This window comes from Pristiophorus japonicus, chromosome 2 (genome assembly GCF_044704955.1).
Source record: "Pristiophorus japonicus isolate sPriJap1 chromosome 2, sPriJap1.hap1, whole genome shotgun sequence".
Taxonomy (NCBI): domain Eukaryota; kingdom Metazoa; phylum Chordata; class Chondrichthyes; family Pristiophoridae; genus Pristiophorus; species Pristiophorus japonicus.
In genome coordinates this window covers 345,000,046-345,012,150 of record NC_091978.1, presented here as the reverse complement: position 1 = coordinate 345,012,150, position 12,105 = coordinate 345,000,046, and positions in this window count along the sequence as shown.

The following is a 12,105-nucleotide window of genomic DNA, read 5'->3' as shown; positions in this document are numbered from 1 at the left end:
AAGCCTGATTTTAACACAGTACGGATGAATTAAGGAAGAAGAATCTAATGATTAATTCTTGATTTCATTCAGTTTCTCTTCTACTCTTTTCAGCCATGATTGACACTTTTACAGCTTGGAGGAACAAACAAAAAAAAATCAGAGGAACACTCACAACAATTATATTAATAAAATAGAGAGAAAGTAATGTTGCAATGGAGACAGAGAATGTAGGTGAGAGCTAAGAACAGAATCACCTAGCAGACAGCTGGGTTTTTCTTATATTCTGCCAATGAATATTGGGACCGGATTTCCAAAAAAAGAAAGACTTGCATTTATATAGCATCTTTCATGACCACTGGATGTCCCAAAGCACTTTACAGCCACTGAAGTACTTTTTGAAGTGTTGTAACGTAGGAAACGCGGCAGCCAATTTGCACACAGTAAGCTCCCACAAACAGCAATGTGATAATGACCAGATAATCTGCTTTAGTGATGTCGGTTGAGGGATAAATATTGGCCAGGACACCAGGAAGAACTCCCCTGCTTTTCTTCGAAATAGTGCCATAGGCTCTTTTTACGTCCACCTGAGAGAGCAGACGGGGTCTTGGTTTAACATCTCCCTTGGTACTGTACTGAGTGTTAGCCTAGATTTTTGTGTTCAAGTCCTTAAACCCACAACCTTATGACTCATAGGCGACGATGCTACCAACTGAGCCATTGGTTGACAAACAGGTCTGGGTTACACTTGGGCTTTATAGAGAATTAAGATTTGTTGAGGAGAAATGTGTTTGGCCTGAAAAAGTTAACAATACATTTTGGAGGCAACTTTAATGATTGAGTAAATAGGGATCTCCATTTGAGATTGGAAGAGTGAAATAAAGATAGGTATTATTGAATGACTTTCATTACATAAAGGATACTCAATGCGGAACACTACATCGAGAACTTATTCTGCCAATGATAAAGGCCAGATAACTCACATTTAAGTTATTAAGAGCTTTCTTGCAAACAGAATAAATTCAGTTTGTCACTGAATAATGTTTTGCATCAGGTGAATATCACTTTATTTTTAAAGGAGAACCATTTTCATGAAAAGTATTTTCAAATAAATAGAAAGCAGAATGGCAAATACCCAGTATAATCACACAAGACATACATCATTGTAGCACTTGATTAAATGATGCACAGCACTTCTGTTTCTCAAATAGAAAAGTTTTGCCCAACACTTTGTCAAATGCAACAACAACCTGCAATTATATAGCAGCTTTAACGTAGCAAAGCCTCCCAATGCACTTCACAGGAGTGCAATGAGACAAAAAATTACACCAAGCCAACGAGGGAGACTTTAGGACCAGGTGACCGATCACTTGGTCAAAGAGCTAGGTTTTAAACAGCATCTTAAAGGAGGAAAAAGAAATAAATACTTGCATTTATATAACGCCTTTCACGACCTCAGGACATCCCAAAGCTAATGAAGTACTATTGAAGTGTAGCCACTGCTGTAATGTAGGAAAATCGGCAGCCAATTTGCACACAGCAAGCTCCCACATACAGTAATGTGATAATGACCAATCTGTTTTTTAGTGATGTTGGTAAAGGAATTAATACTGCACAGAATACCGAGGAGAACTCCCTGCTCTTCTTCAAAATAATGCCATGGGATCCTCAGAGGGCAAACAGAGCCTTGGTATAATGTCTCATCCAAAAGACAGCACCTCTGACAGTGCAGCACTCCCTCAGTACTGCACTTGAGTGTCAGCCTAAATTTTGTGCTCAAGGCTCTAGAGTCGGATGTGAACCCATGACCTTCTGACTCCGAGGTGAGAGTGTTGTCAATTGAGCCACAGCTGATAGGAGAAAGAAGTGGAGAGACAAAGAGGTTTGGGGAAAGAATTGTAGAGCTTAGCGCCTGGACGACTGAAGGCACAACAGGCAATCTTGGGGCGAAGGAAGTGAGGGATGCACACAGGGCCAGAGTTAGAGGAATGCAGTGTTCTCAGAGGGCTGTAGGGCTGAAGAAGATTACAGAGATAGGGAGGGCCAAGGCCATAGAGGAATTTTAACACAAGTATTAGGATTTTAAATTTGAGGCATTGGTGGACCAGGAGCCAGTGTAGGTCAGCGAGCACTGGGGTGATGGGTGAGTGGGAGTTTACATGATTAGGATACAAGCAGCAGAATTTTGAATTAGCCTAAGTTTATGGAGCGTGAAAGGTAGGAGGCCAGCCAGGAGAACATTGGAATAGTCGAGTCTTGGGGTAATAAAAGTATGGATGAGGATTTCAGCAACAGATGTGCTGAGGCAAGGATAGAGAGAGGCGAGATTAGGAAAGGGGAAGCAGATGATCTTTGTGATGCCGAGGATATGGGGTTGGATAGCGAATTTGCGAACAGTCTGGTTAGGGAGGGGGAATGGAATCAATGGCTAGGGAACAGAGTTTGTGCAACCATGGAGTTTATACGCCATTCATCCATCCACTCTTTTAACGGAGGTGTTAACCCATTTAAAATCACAAGTATTCAGCAACAGTGATGCCATCAAGCTGGCTACGCAGCCTTCCACATTGAAGAATTCTCACAGACAGCAAACCAGGAAGTAAAATGCACAGATTATAATTTATTTTAATAAATTTTACAGCGAGCAAAATGACGATTGGGACATACATAGATTTAAGCTAGAAGCTTACAAACAATTTTGTTTTAAAAGTAATATTAAAAACTTGTAATTCTTAATCATATTAATGGGAAAATTTGACATTCCACAAATATAAAATTAGTTTTACAGGGCCAGAACGGTTGTTCAGCAATCAGTATTCTATTAAAAAACCTATTTACACCTCTTTCAATGAGACTTAACATTTTAAGGTTTTTTTAACAGCAATTTTCCATTGTAAAAGGGAAAGTTTTCATCAGTTCAAGTGATCTGAATTAATTGCCAGCTCTGGGGAGTTCCACCATGTAACTTGTGATGGAGCAGGGAATGAATGACCACAATTTCTGGATTTCTGCGTTTATCTGCGCATGTGCTAAATCCTGAAGTTGCTGTCAGTTTCAGAGGGGTCATGACAACGACCACTGACAGTTTCGCGATCATTACTACTGCAAAATCTGGGCCTGTAATATTTAAGTCTAAAACCTGTGGAATTCTACTATCTCACAAACAACAATTAAAAATCGAATTATTTGGACATTTCTACACTTGTAACATACTTCATTGTCTGTGAAATGCTTTGAGCATTCTGAGGTCATGAAAAGTTGATATAAATACAAATTCCTTCTTAGAAATTATTAATTGCATCTTTAGCATATATGTATATTTAGCATACATTTGTATGACTTTATTCTGTCCACTATTTTACTAGAGATATTAGCCTATTTATTTTAAATTAGTAACACTTCTGCTGAAAGAGTTAAAGGAGGTGTTCATTCAATAAAATCACCAACACTAATTTTTAGACTTTAAATTCACGAACCCATCTCACCTCCCCATTTAAGATGCGGTGTAGCAATCAGTCACAGAGCTTTGATAAAGTTGTAACTCCATATAAAACCCAAGAACATAAACAACCTTTTTGTATTTTGTAACTTACTCGTTTGGAAAGTTCCAGTGGTGAGCAGCCATTGTCACTGTTGAGCCAGCTGATAGAGGTGGTGTGGCTCAGCTCCCATTTCCTTTCATAGAAATAGAGAAACATAGAAAATAGGTGCAGGAGTAGGCCATTCAGCCCTTCGAGCCTGTACCACCATTCAGTATGATCATGGCTGATCATGCAACTTCAGTACCCCATTCCTGCTTTCTCTCCATACCACTTGATCCCTTTAGCCGCAAGGGCCACATCTAACTCCCTTTTGAATATATCTAATGAACTGGCCTCAACAACTTTCTGTGGTAGAGAATTCCACAGGTTCACAATTCTGAGTGAAGAAGTTTCTCCTCATCTCGGTCCTAAATGGCTTACCCCTTATCTTTAGACTGGGACCCCGGTTCTGGACTTCCCCAACATCGGGAACGTTCTTCCTGCATCTAACCTGTCCAATCCCGTCAGAATTTTATATGTTTCTATGAGATCCCCTCTCATTCTTCTAAATTCCAGTGAATATAAGCCTAGTCGATCCAGTCTTTCCTTCTCAAAGAGGGCAACTTGCCGTCCGCACAGCACACTCCAGGTGGAACTGGTTGAGAGCAGAAACTCACTAACTCGCTGACAGTGAATTTTAACTTTTTTATTTGTTCATGGGATGTGGGAGTCGCTGGCAAGGCCGGCATTTATTACCCATCCCTAATTGCCCTGGAGAAGAACTGCTGTTTTTTTTGTAGCGGTTTGGTACCGCAGAGGGCAGTTAAGAGTCAACCACATTGTTGTGGGTCTGGAGTCACATATAGGCCAGACCAGGTAAGGACGACAGATTTCCTTCCCGAAAGGACATTACTGAACCAGATGGGTTTTAACGACAATCCGGTAGTTTCATGGTCATCATTACTGATACTAGCTTTTTAATTCCAGATTTGTTAAATTAATTGAATTTAAATTCCCCAGTTGCCGTGGTGGGATTTGAACTCATGTCTTGTGGATTATTAGTCCAGGCCTCTGGAATACTAGCCCAGTAACAAAACCACTATGCTACCATATCCGTGAATTGCAAGTATACCCTCACAATCTTCTGTTTGAAACTCTAACATACTGCATCGCGGGTCCACCCTGACATAATTTTCTAACTTAAGCAATGCCATTTGTCTCCAGCTCTACGACATTCTGTTGCGGTTCCTTTTATTTGTGTATGATGCGTCTGTAAATTTAGATTATCATTATTCCCTATAAAAAATTCAGATGGGGATGATTGATGCCAAACACAATGTGCATGCAATGCATATTTTATTCAACACTTGTCAGATATGAAGAACAAAAATGATACGATTGCATTTGCACATACAGGCTTGGCTTATGAAAATCCAATTGTATAAAATATGTCTGTTGGGGTCTATAATCCAGTTGCTAATGTCGAACCAGCCAATTATGTACAGCTAACCAACTCTAAACTTGGCCAGTAATGAATTAGGACTTGAATAATAATTTCTGTGTAGATGCAGAAAAGAAAGCCATGCCAACCTCTATTCACTGCAGAAGATGAGCTTGTTGCTGAAAGCTTTAGTAGGTGTCAGCTGAGCACATCCACTGTCCTCAAAATGTTGGTTATTTGAAGCTGGAGGGCTTCCTTTCACAAAATGATTAATCTTCACAGGCTGGAGACAGAGTTAATTATCAAAGCTCAACTGTGTAAAGCACAAGGGGGAAGCACTTGATATTGAAAGCACTTCCCAATTGGAACAGAGAAAGAAAAGCAAAGGACCAGTCACCTGGGGCACTCTTGCGCATCTTTGTGGCAGAACGGAATTAGTAAAAAACCTGCGAGCAATTTACCTTCTTGTCCTTTTGGATAGGAATGACACATTAGACGTGGACAGCCAGAAGCCAATATAACATAAAAATAACAGGGAGAATATCATGGTGAGACGGTAGCACACTCGCCTCTGAGTCAGACGGTTGTGGGTTCAAGTACCACTCCACGAACCCGAGCACATAAATCTAGGCTGACACTCCAGTGCAGTGCTGAGGGAGTGCTGCACTGTCAAAGGTGCTGACTTTCGGATGAGACGTTAAACCGAGGCCCCGTCTGCTCTCTCAGGTGGATGTAAAAGATCCCATGGCACTATTTTGACGAAGAGCAGGTGAGTTATCCCCGGTGTCCTGGCCACTATTTATCCCTCAATCAACATAACAAAAAAACAGATTATCTGGTCATTATGACATTGGTGTTTGTGGGAGCTTGCGCAAGTTGGCTGCCGCGTTTTCCACATTACAACGCCAAAAAGTACTTCATTGGCTGTAAAGCGCTTTGAGACGTCCAGTGGTCATGAAAGGCACTATATAAATGCAATACTTTCTTTCAATATTATGTGATGTGATGGTATTGCTTAAATAGCCAGGTTTAAATAACCAAGCAGGTTTAAGTAGCCAGGCTGTTAAGCACCTGATCTAAATCATTGTGCTACGGGGCAGGTGACAAGCGGAAATCAAGCATCTGTATGGGGAGGAAAAGAAAATTGGAAGATGAGTCATTCTTTAGGTACCCTTTCATGTTCAGAGCGGCATTAGTAGAGACTTCAGAGCTTGTTGGCAGTCTGCCCTAATGGCAAGAAGATGTGTGTAGCTTAGGAAACCAAGCAGACTGGGGAGAAAAGGAAGAAAAAAATGGTGGTTAAAGTACTCTCCACTGTAAATTTCTTTGAAGGAATAACGGCTAATCAATTCTGCTTTTAAATGTTGGAATAAAAACCCTTTTTTATTGTTGCTATCAATTTGAAAACATAATTATTTTCCTTCAGTGTGATTTCTTTATCCAATTAAAAAGCATGCAGTGATCATTTTGTAATAAAAGCTGTTCGAGAAACAAGCCATATTTTATAGTTACTGCAATTTAAAAAAAAGATTTTGATCACAGTCTTTCAAAATGGATGATGCAAACACTTAACATCTGACTGTTTAAGATGAAAGACAGCTGAAGAGTAAATGACTTGCAGACTTACATACACAAATGTTACAGGAAAACAAAGAAAATACAAAGTGACATCCTGTCAGAAGAACTATGAATGTGCCACAGTTTTTTTATTCTGCAGAGTTTGAAAGACCTCAAAACGGGAATTAAAGTTAATAAAACGGTTGATCCCTACCCAATTACGACCCTACATTAGAATTAATGATTTGACATCTCCATTTACATCCTATCTAGACTCATCTTTTGCTTCTTAACTTGTCCCATTACCATCTCCTTTTGCCCAACATCTGTCATTGGGAAAATGCTGGAGTCTATTATTAAGGAAGTAGTAGCAGGACATTTAGAAAATCCAAATACAATCAGGCAGAGTCAGCATGGTTTTATGAAAAGGAAAAATCATGTTTGACAAATTTGCAAGAGTTCTTTGAAGATGTAACGGAATTAGCAAAAAACCTGCGAGCAATTTACCTTCTTGTCCTTTTGGATAGGAATGACACATTAGACGTGGACAGCCAGAAGCCAATATAACATAAAAATAACAGGGAGAATATCATGGTGAGACGGTAGCACACTCGCCTCTGAGTCAGACGGTTGTGGGATAAAGGGGAACCAGTAGATGTAGTGTATTTGGATTTCCAGAAGGCATTCGATAAGGTGCCACATAAAATGTTACTGGACAAGGTAAGTGCTCATGGGGTTGGCGGTAATATATTAGCATGGATAGAGGATTGGCTAACTAACAGAAAACAGAGAGTCGGGATAAATGGGCCATTTTCAGATTGGCAAACTAACTAGTGGAGTGCCACAGGGATCAGTGCTGGGACCTCAATTATTTACAATCTATATTAATGACTTGGATGAAGGGACAGAGTGCACTGTAGCTAAATGTGCTGGGAAAGCAATTTGTGAGGAGGGCACGAAGAATCTGCAAAGGGATATAGATAGGCTAAATGAGTGGGCAAAAATTCGGCAGATGGAGTATAATGTGGAAAATGTGAGGTTATCCACTTTGGTAGGAAGAATAAAAAAGCAAATTATTATTTAAATGGAGAGCAACTTCAAAATGCTGCGGTACAGTGGGATCTGGGGGTCCTTGTCTGATAACTTTTTGTGTTTCATGTACAAGTACAGCAAGTAATTAGGAAGGCAACTGGAATGTTAGCCTTTATTGCAAAGGGGATGGAGTATAAAAGTAGGGAAGTCTTGCTACAACTGTACACAGCATTGGTGAGACCACACCTAGAGTACTGTGTACAGTTTTGGTCTCCTTATTTAAGGAGGGATATACTTGCAATGGAGGCAGTTCACAGAAGGTTTACTAGGTTGATTCCAGAGATGAAGGGGTTGTCTTATGAAGAAAGGTTGAGCAGGTTGGGCCTATAATCATAGGAGTTTAAAAGAATGAGAGGTGATCTTATTGAAACATATATGTGGCTTTCGTTGTAACGCTTCTCGGCTTCCGTCTGAGGCTTACGCGGGGGGTCATGAGCCAGCTGACAAGGCCATATCCTTTATCTCAACGAGCAGTGCGGTTCTGATGGTGCTGGTAGGCTGCAGATCTCCCTTAATTAGCTGGCATATCCCAATAATGACCTCCTTTTGGAAGTGTAGCCTTCTAACGCATGTGTTATTGGACAAGTCCAGGTATGATCGCTTATCCCTGTAAATGCGTTGGGTGTAACGTCTCCTCCTCCACAACAGTCTGCCACCTCTTTGGGCACATAATGCTCCAGTACACCTTCTCCCATCTCTATTCTGCAGCATGTGATTAGTGATCAATACTGGTTGAGAAATTACAGGCCCCATCACTTTAAATCGCTATCAATGCCCTTAATTTTGTCCTCAACAAATACAAATGTGATTAGATGATTGGCAAGAGTCAAAAAGGCCCTTAAATCACTCACAAGTTGATTCACTTGACAAGCACTTGAAGCAGTCTTTTACTATAGATCCTCCCTGTAGTGCCGAGTTGTTGCAACTTTTCTTGAGCATCTCTTTGTGCCAGCTATCATTTGGGTGAATTGTGGGTGAAATGCCGAAAGTAGCGCTCGGCGATAATCTGGGCCATAATTGGGTGCAAGTTTCCATTATAAACACTATTCTTGGCTTTGCACGAGGATGACGTCATTTTTAAAAAAAATAGGCCGGGCAATGCAGCTCATTCATGTGTGCCGAAAGTTGGGCCGGCGATAGATGGCTGATAATCGGGCGCTAGTTTCCACTTTTCATCAAATGGGCGATAGCCTGCGTCTCATAGAAACATAGAAACATAGAAAATAGGTGCAGGAGTAGGCCATTCAGCCCTTCGAGCCTGCACCGCCATTCAATGAGTTCATGGCTTATATGGGCGCTATATGGGTGATGATGTGCCGAAAGTCTAGCTAAATAAAACCCCAGTTAGTTGGGTCTACGTCATCCATGATGAGGTATGGAATTGTGAGCCTAGTGGATAAACTGGTAATGCCTAGTGTGACTGTTAAACCTTTGTTCATAAACCAACTAGTTCTTAATAGCAATGCATTGCTATGAATTCTTAAGCAAGAACTCATGAAACAAACACATTACAGTGGTGGAGGCAGATTCAATGATAACTTTCAAAAAATGAATGGGATAAATACTTGGGAAAAATTTGCATGGCTATGGGGAAAGGGCTATTTTTATTTATCCAGTCAGAGCCAGAGAATCTCCTGCAATGGCTTCTCTTCCCACTCCCACATCATTACCTCTGGGGTTCCCCCAAGGATCTATCCTTGGCCCCTTCCTAGTTCTCATCTACATGCTGCCCCTCGGTGACATCATCCGGAAATACGTCAAGTTCCACATGTATAGTGATGACACCCAGCTCTACCTCACCACCAACTCTCTCGACCTCTTCAATGTCACTGATTTGTCACACTGTTTGTCCGACATGCAATACTGGATGAGCAGAAATTTCCTCTAATTAAATATTGGGAAGACTGAAGCATTGTCTTAGGTCCGCGCCACAAACTCTGTTCCCTAGCCACCGACTCCATCCCTCTCCTTTGCAACTGTCTATGACTGAACCAGATTTTTTGCAACCTTGGTGTTATATTTGACCCCGAGATGAGCCTCCGACCACATATCCACTTCATTACCAAGAGCGCCTACTTCCACCTCCAAAACATCACCTGACTCCGCCCTGCCTCAGCTCAACTGCTGCTGAAACTCTCACCCATACCTATGTTACATCTCAACCTTACTATTCCAATGCTTTCCAGGCTGGCCTCCAATCTTCCACCCTCCATAAACTTGAGCTGATCCAAAACTCTGCTGTCCATATTCTAACTCGCATCAGGTAACGTTTACCCTTCCCCCTTGTGCTCGCTGACCTACATTAGTTCCTGGTCCAGCAATGACTCAATTAAAACATTCTCATCCTTCCATGGCCTCCTCTAGCATTACAGGCCTATGAGATCTTTGCTATCCTTCAGTTCTAGCCTCTTGTGCATCCTCTATTTTAATCACCCCACTATAGGCGGCCATGTCTTCAGCTGTTTAGGTTCTAAGCTCCAGAATTCCCTCCCTAAACCTCTGCACCTCTTTACCTCTCTCCTCCTTTAAGACACTCCTTCCGGTTTACCTCTTTGCTCAAGCTTTTGGTCACCTGTCCTAATATCTCTTTATGTGACTCAGTGTCAAATTTTGTTTTATAACGCTTGTGTTAAGTGCATTGGGATGTTTCACTACGTTAAAGGCGTTATATAAATGCAAGTTGTTGTTGCTGCTGTTGCCCTTTGGAACCCTCTCCCCAAATCTCTCCACTTTGCCACTTACTTCCTTGCTTTCAAAAGTTTCAGTCAGCCATTGTTTCTGACAATGACTGTGGCTTTTAGATGTTTTTGTTGACATGGGCAGTATAACAGAAGCATGGGTAGTTGTGAGGTAGAAAGACATGCAGAAAATAATGGTCAACGTTCGATATCGTCACTTGATACAAACCAAATTCTAATCCATGTGTAGAACTTCAACATAAACTTCAAGATAAAAGTTCACTGGGTTGGGAGGTAATATATTAGCATGGATAGAGGATTGGCTAACTAACAGAAAACAGAGAGTCGGGATAAATGGGACATTTTCAGATTGGCAACCAGTAACTAGTGGGGGTGCTGCTTGGATCAGTGCTGGGACCCCAACTATTTACAATCTATATTCACGACTTGGAAGAAGGGACTGAGTGTAACGTAGACAAGTTTGCTGACAATACAAAGATGGGAGGAAAAGCAATGTGTGAGGAGGACACAAAAAATCTGCAAAAGGACATAGGTTAGGTGAGTGGGCAAAAATTTGGCAGATAGAGTATAATGTTGGAAAGGTGAGGTCATGCACTTTGGCAGAAAAAAAAATCAAAGAGCAAGTTATTATTTAAATGGAGAAAGATTGCAAAGTCCTGCAGTACAGCTGGACCTGGTGGTACTTGTGCATGAAACACAAAAGGATAGTATGCAGGTACAGCAAGTGATCAGGAAGGCCAATGGTATCTTGGCCTTTATTGCAAAGGGGATGGAGTATAAAAGCAGGGAAGTCTTGCTACGGTTATACAGGGTATTGGTGAGGCCACCCCTGGAATACCGCGTACAGTTTTGGTTTCCATATATACGAAAGGATATACTTGCTTTGGAGGCAGTTCAGAGAAGGTTCACATGGTTGATTCCGGAGATGAGGGGGTTGACTTATGAGGAAAGGTTGAGTAGGTTGAGCCTCTACTCATTGGAATTCAGAAAAATGAGAGGTGATCTTATCAAAACGTATAAGATTATGAGGGGGCTTGACAAGGTGGGTGCAGAGAGGATGTTTCCACTGATGGGGAAGACTAGAACTAGAGGGCATGATCTTAGAATAAGGGGACGCCCATTTAAAACTGTGATGAGGAGAAATTTCTTCTCTCAGAGGGTTGTAAATCTGTGGAATTCGCTGCCTCAGAGAGCTGTGGAAGCTGGGACATTGAATAAATTTAAGACAGAAATTAGACAGTTTGTTAAACGATAAGGGGATAAGGGGTTTAGGGAGCGGGCGGGGAGGTGGAGTCCATGATCGGATCTGCCATGATCTTATTGAATGGCGGAGTAGGCTCGAGGGGCCGTATGGCCTACTCCTGTTCCTATTTCTTATGTTCTTATAATAAAAACACTTCTCCCTTGATCCTATTAATTCCTGATCCAAGCCTAAAATGTTTTCCAATTATCCAGCAACTCTTACCACATTACATATTACATTATCAGTGTCAGCTAGAGATAGCAGATTTTAGAAGGGTGATTATTTTAATGTAAAATATTAGCATTTAAGTTGAATTTTTGAATTAATAATTCTAACATATTTGGAAGGGGGAGGGAATATTTCCTGTGAATAATTTTGCTAAAAAAAGTCAGTGAGATTACGAAATGGAATTTGTGCTAACATAGTGCACTGGAGGAATCCAGTGTAAAGATTTGTATATTTTGTTATTTGTATTTGCACTTGATTGAAATCTAAGGATCAGGATCTTTTTTTTTTGCAAACGAGCTAAGTTTTTATGAGGATTTATCTGAATTTCAAATAAATTCATTTCTC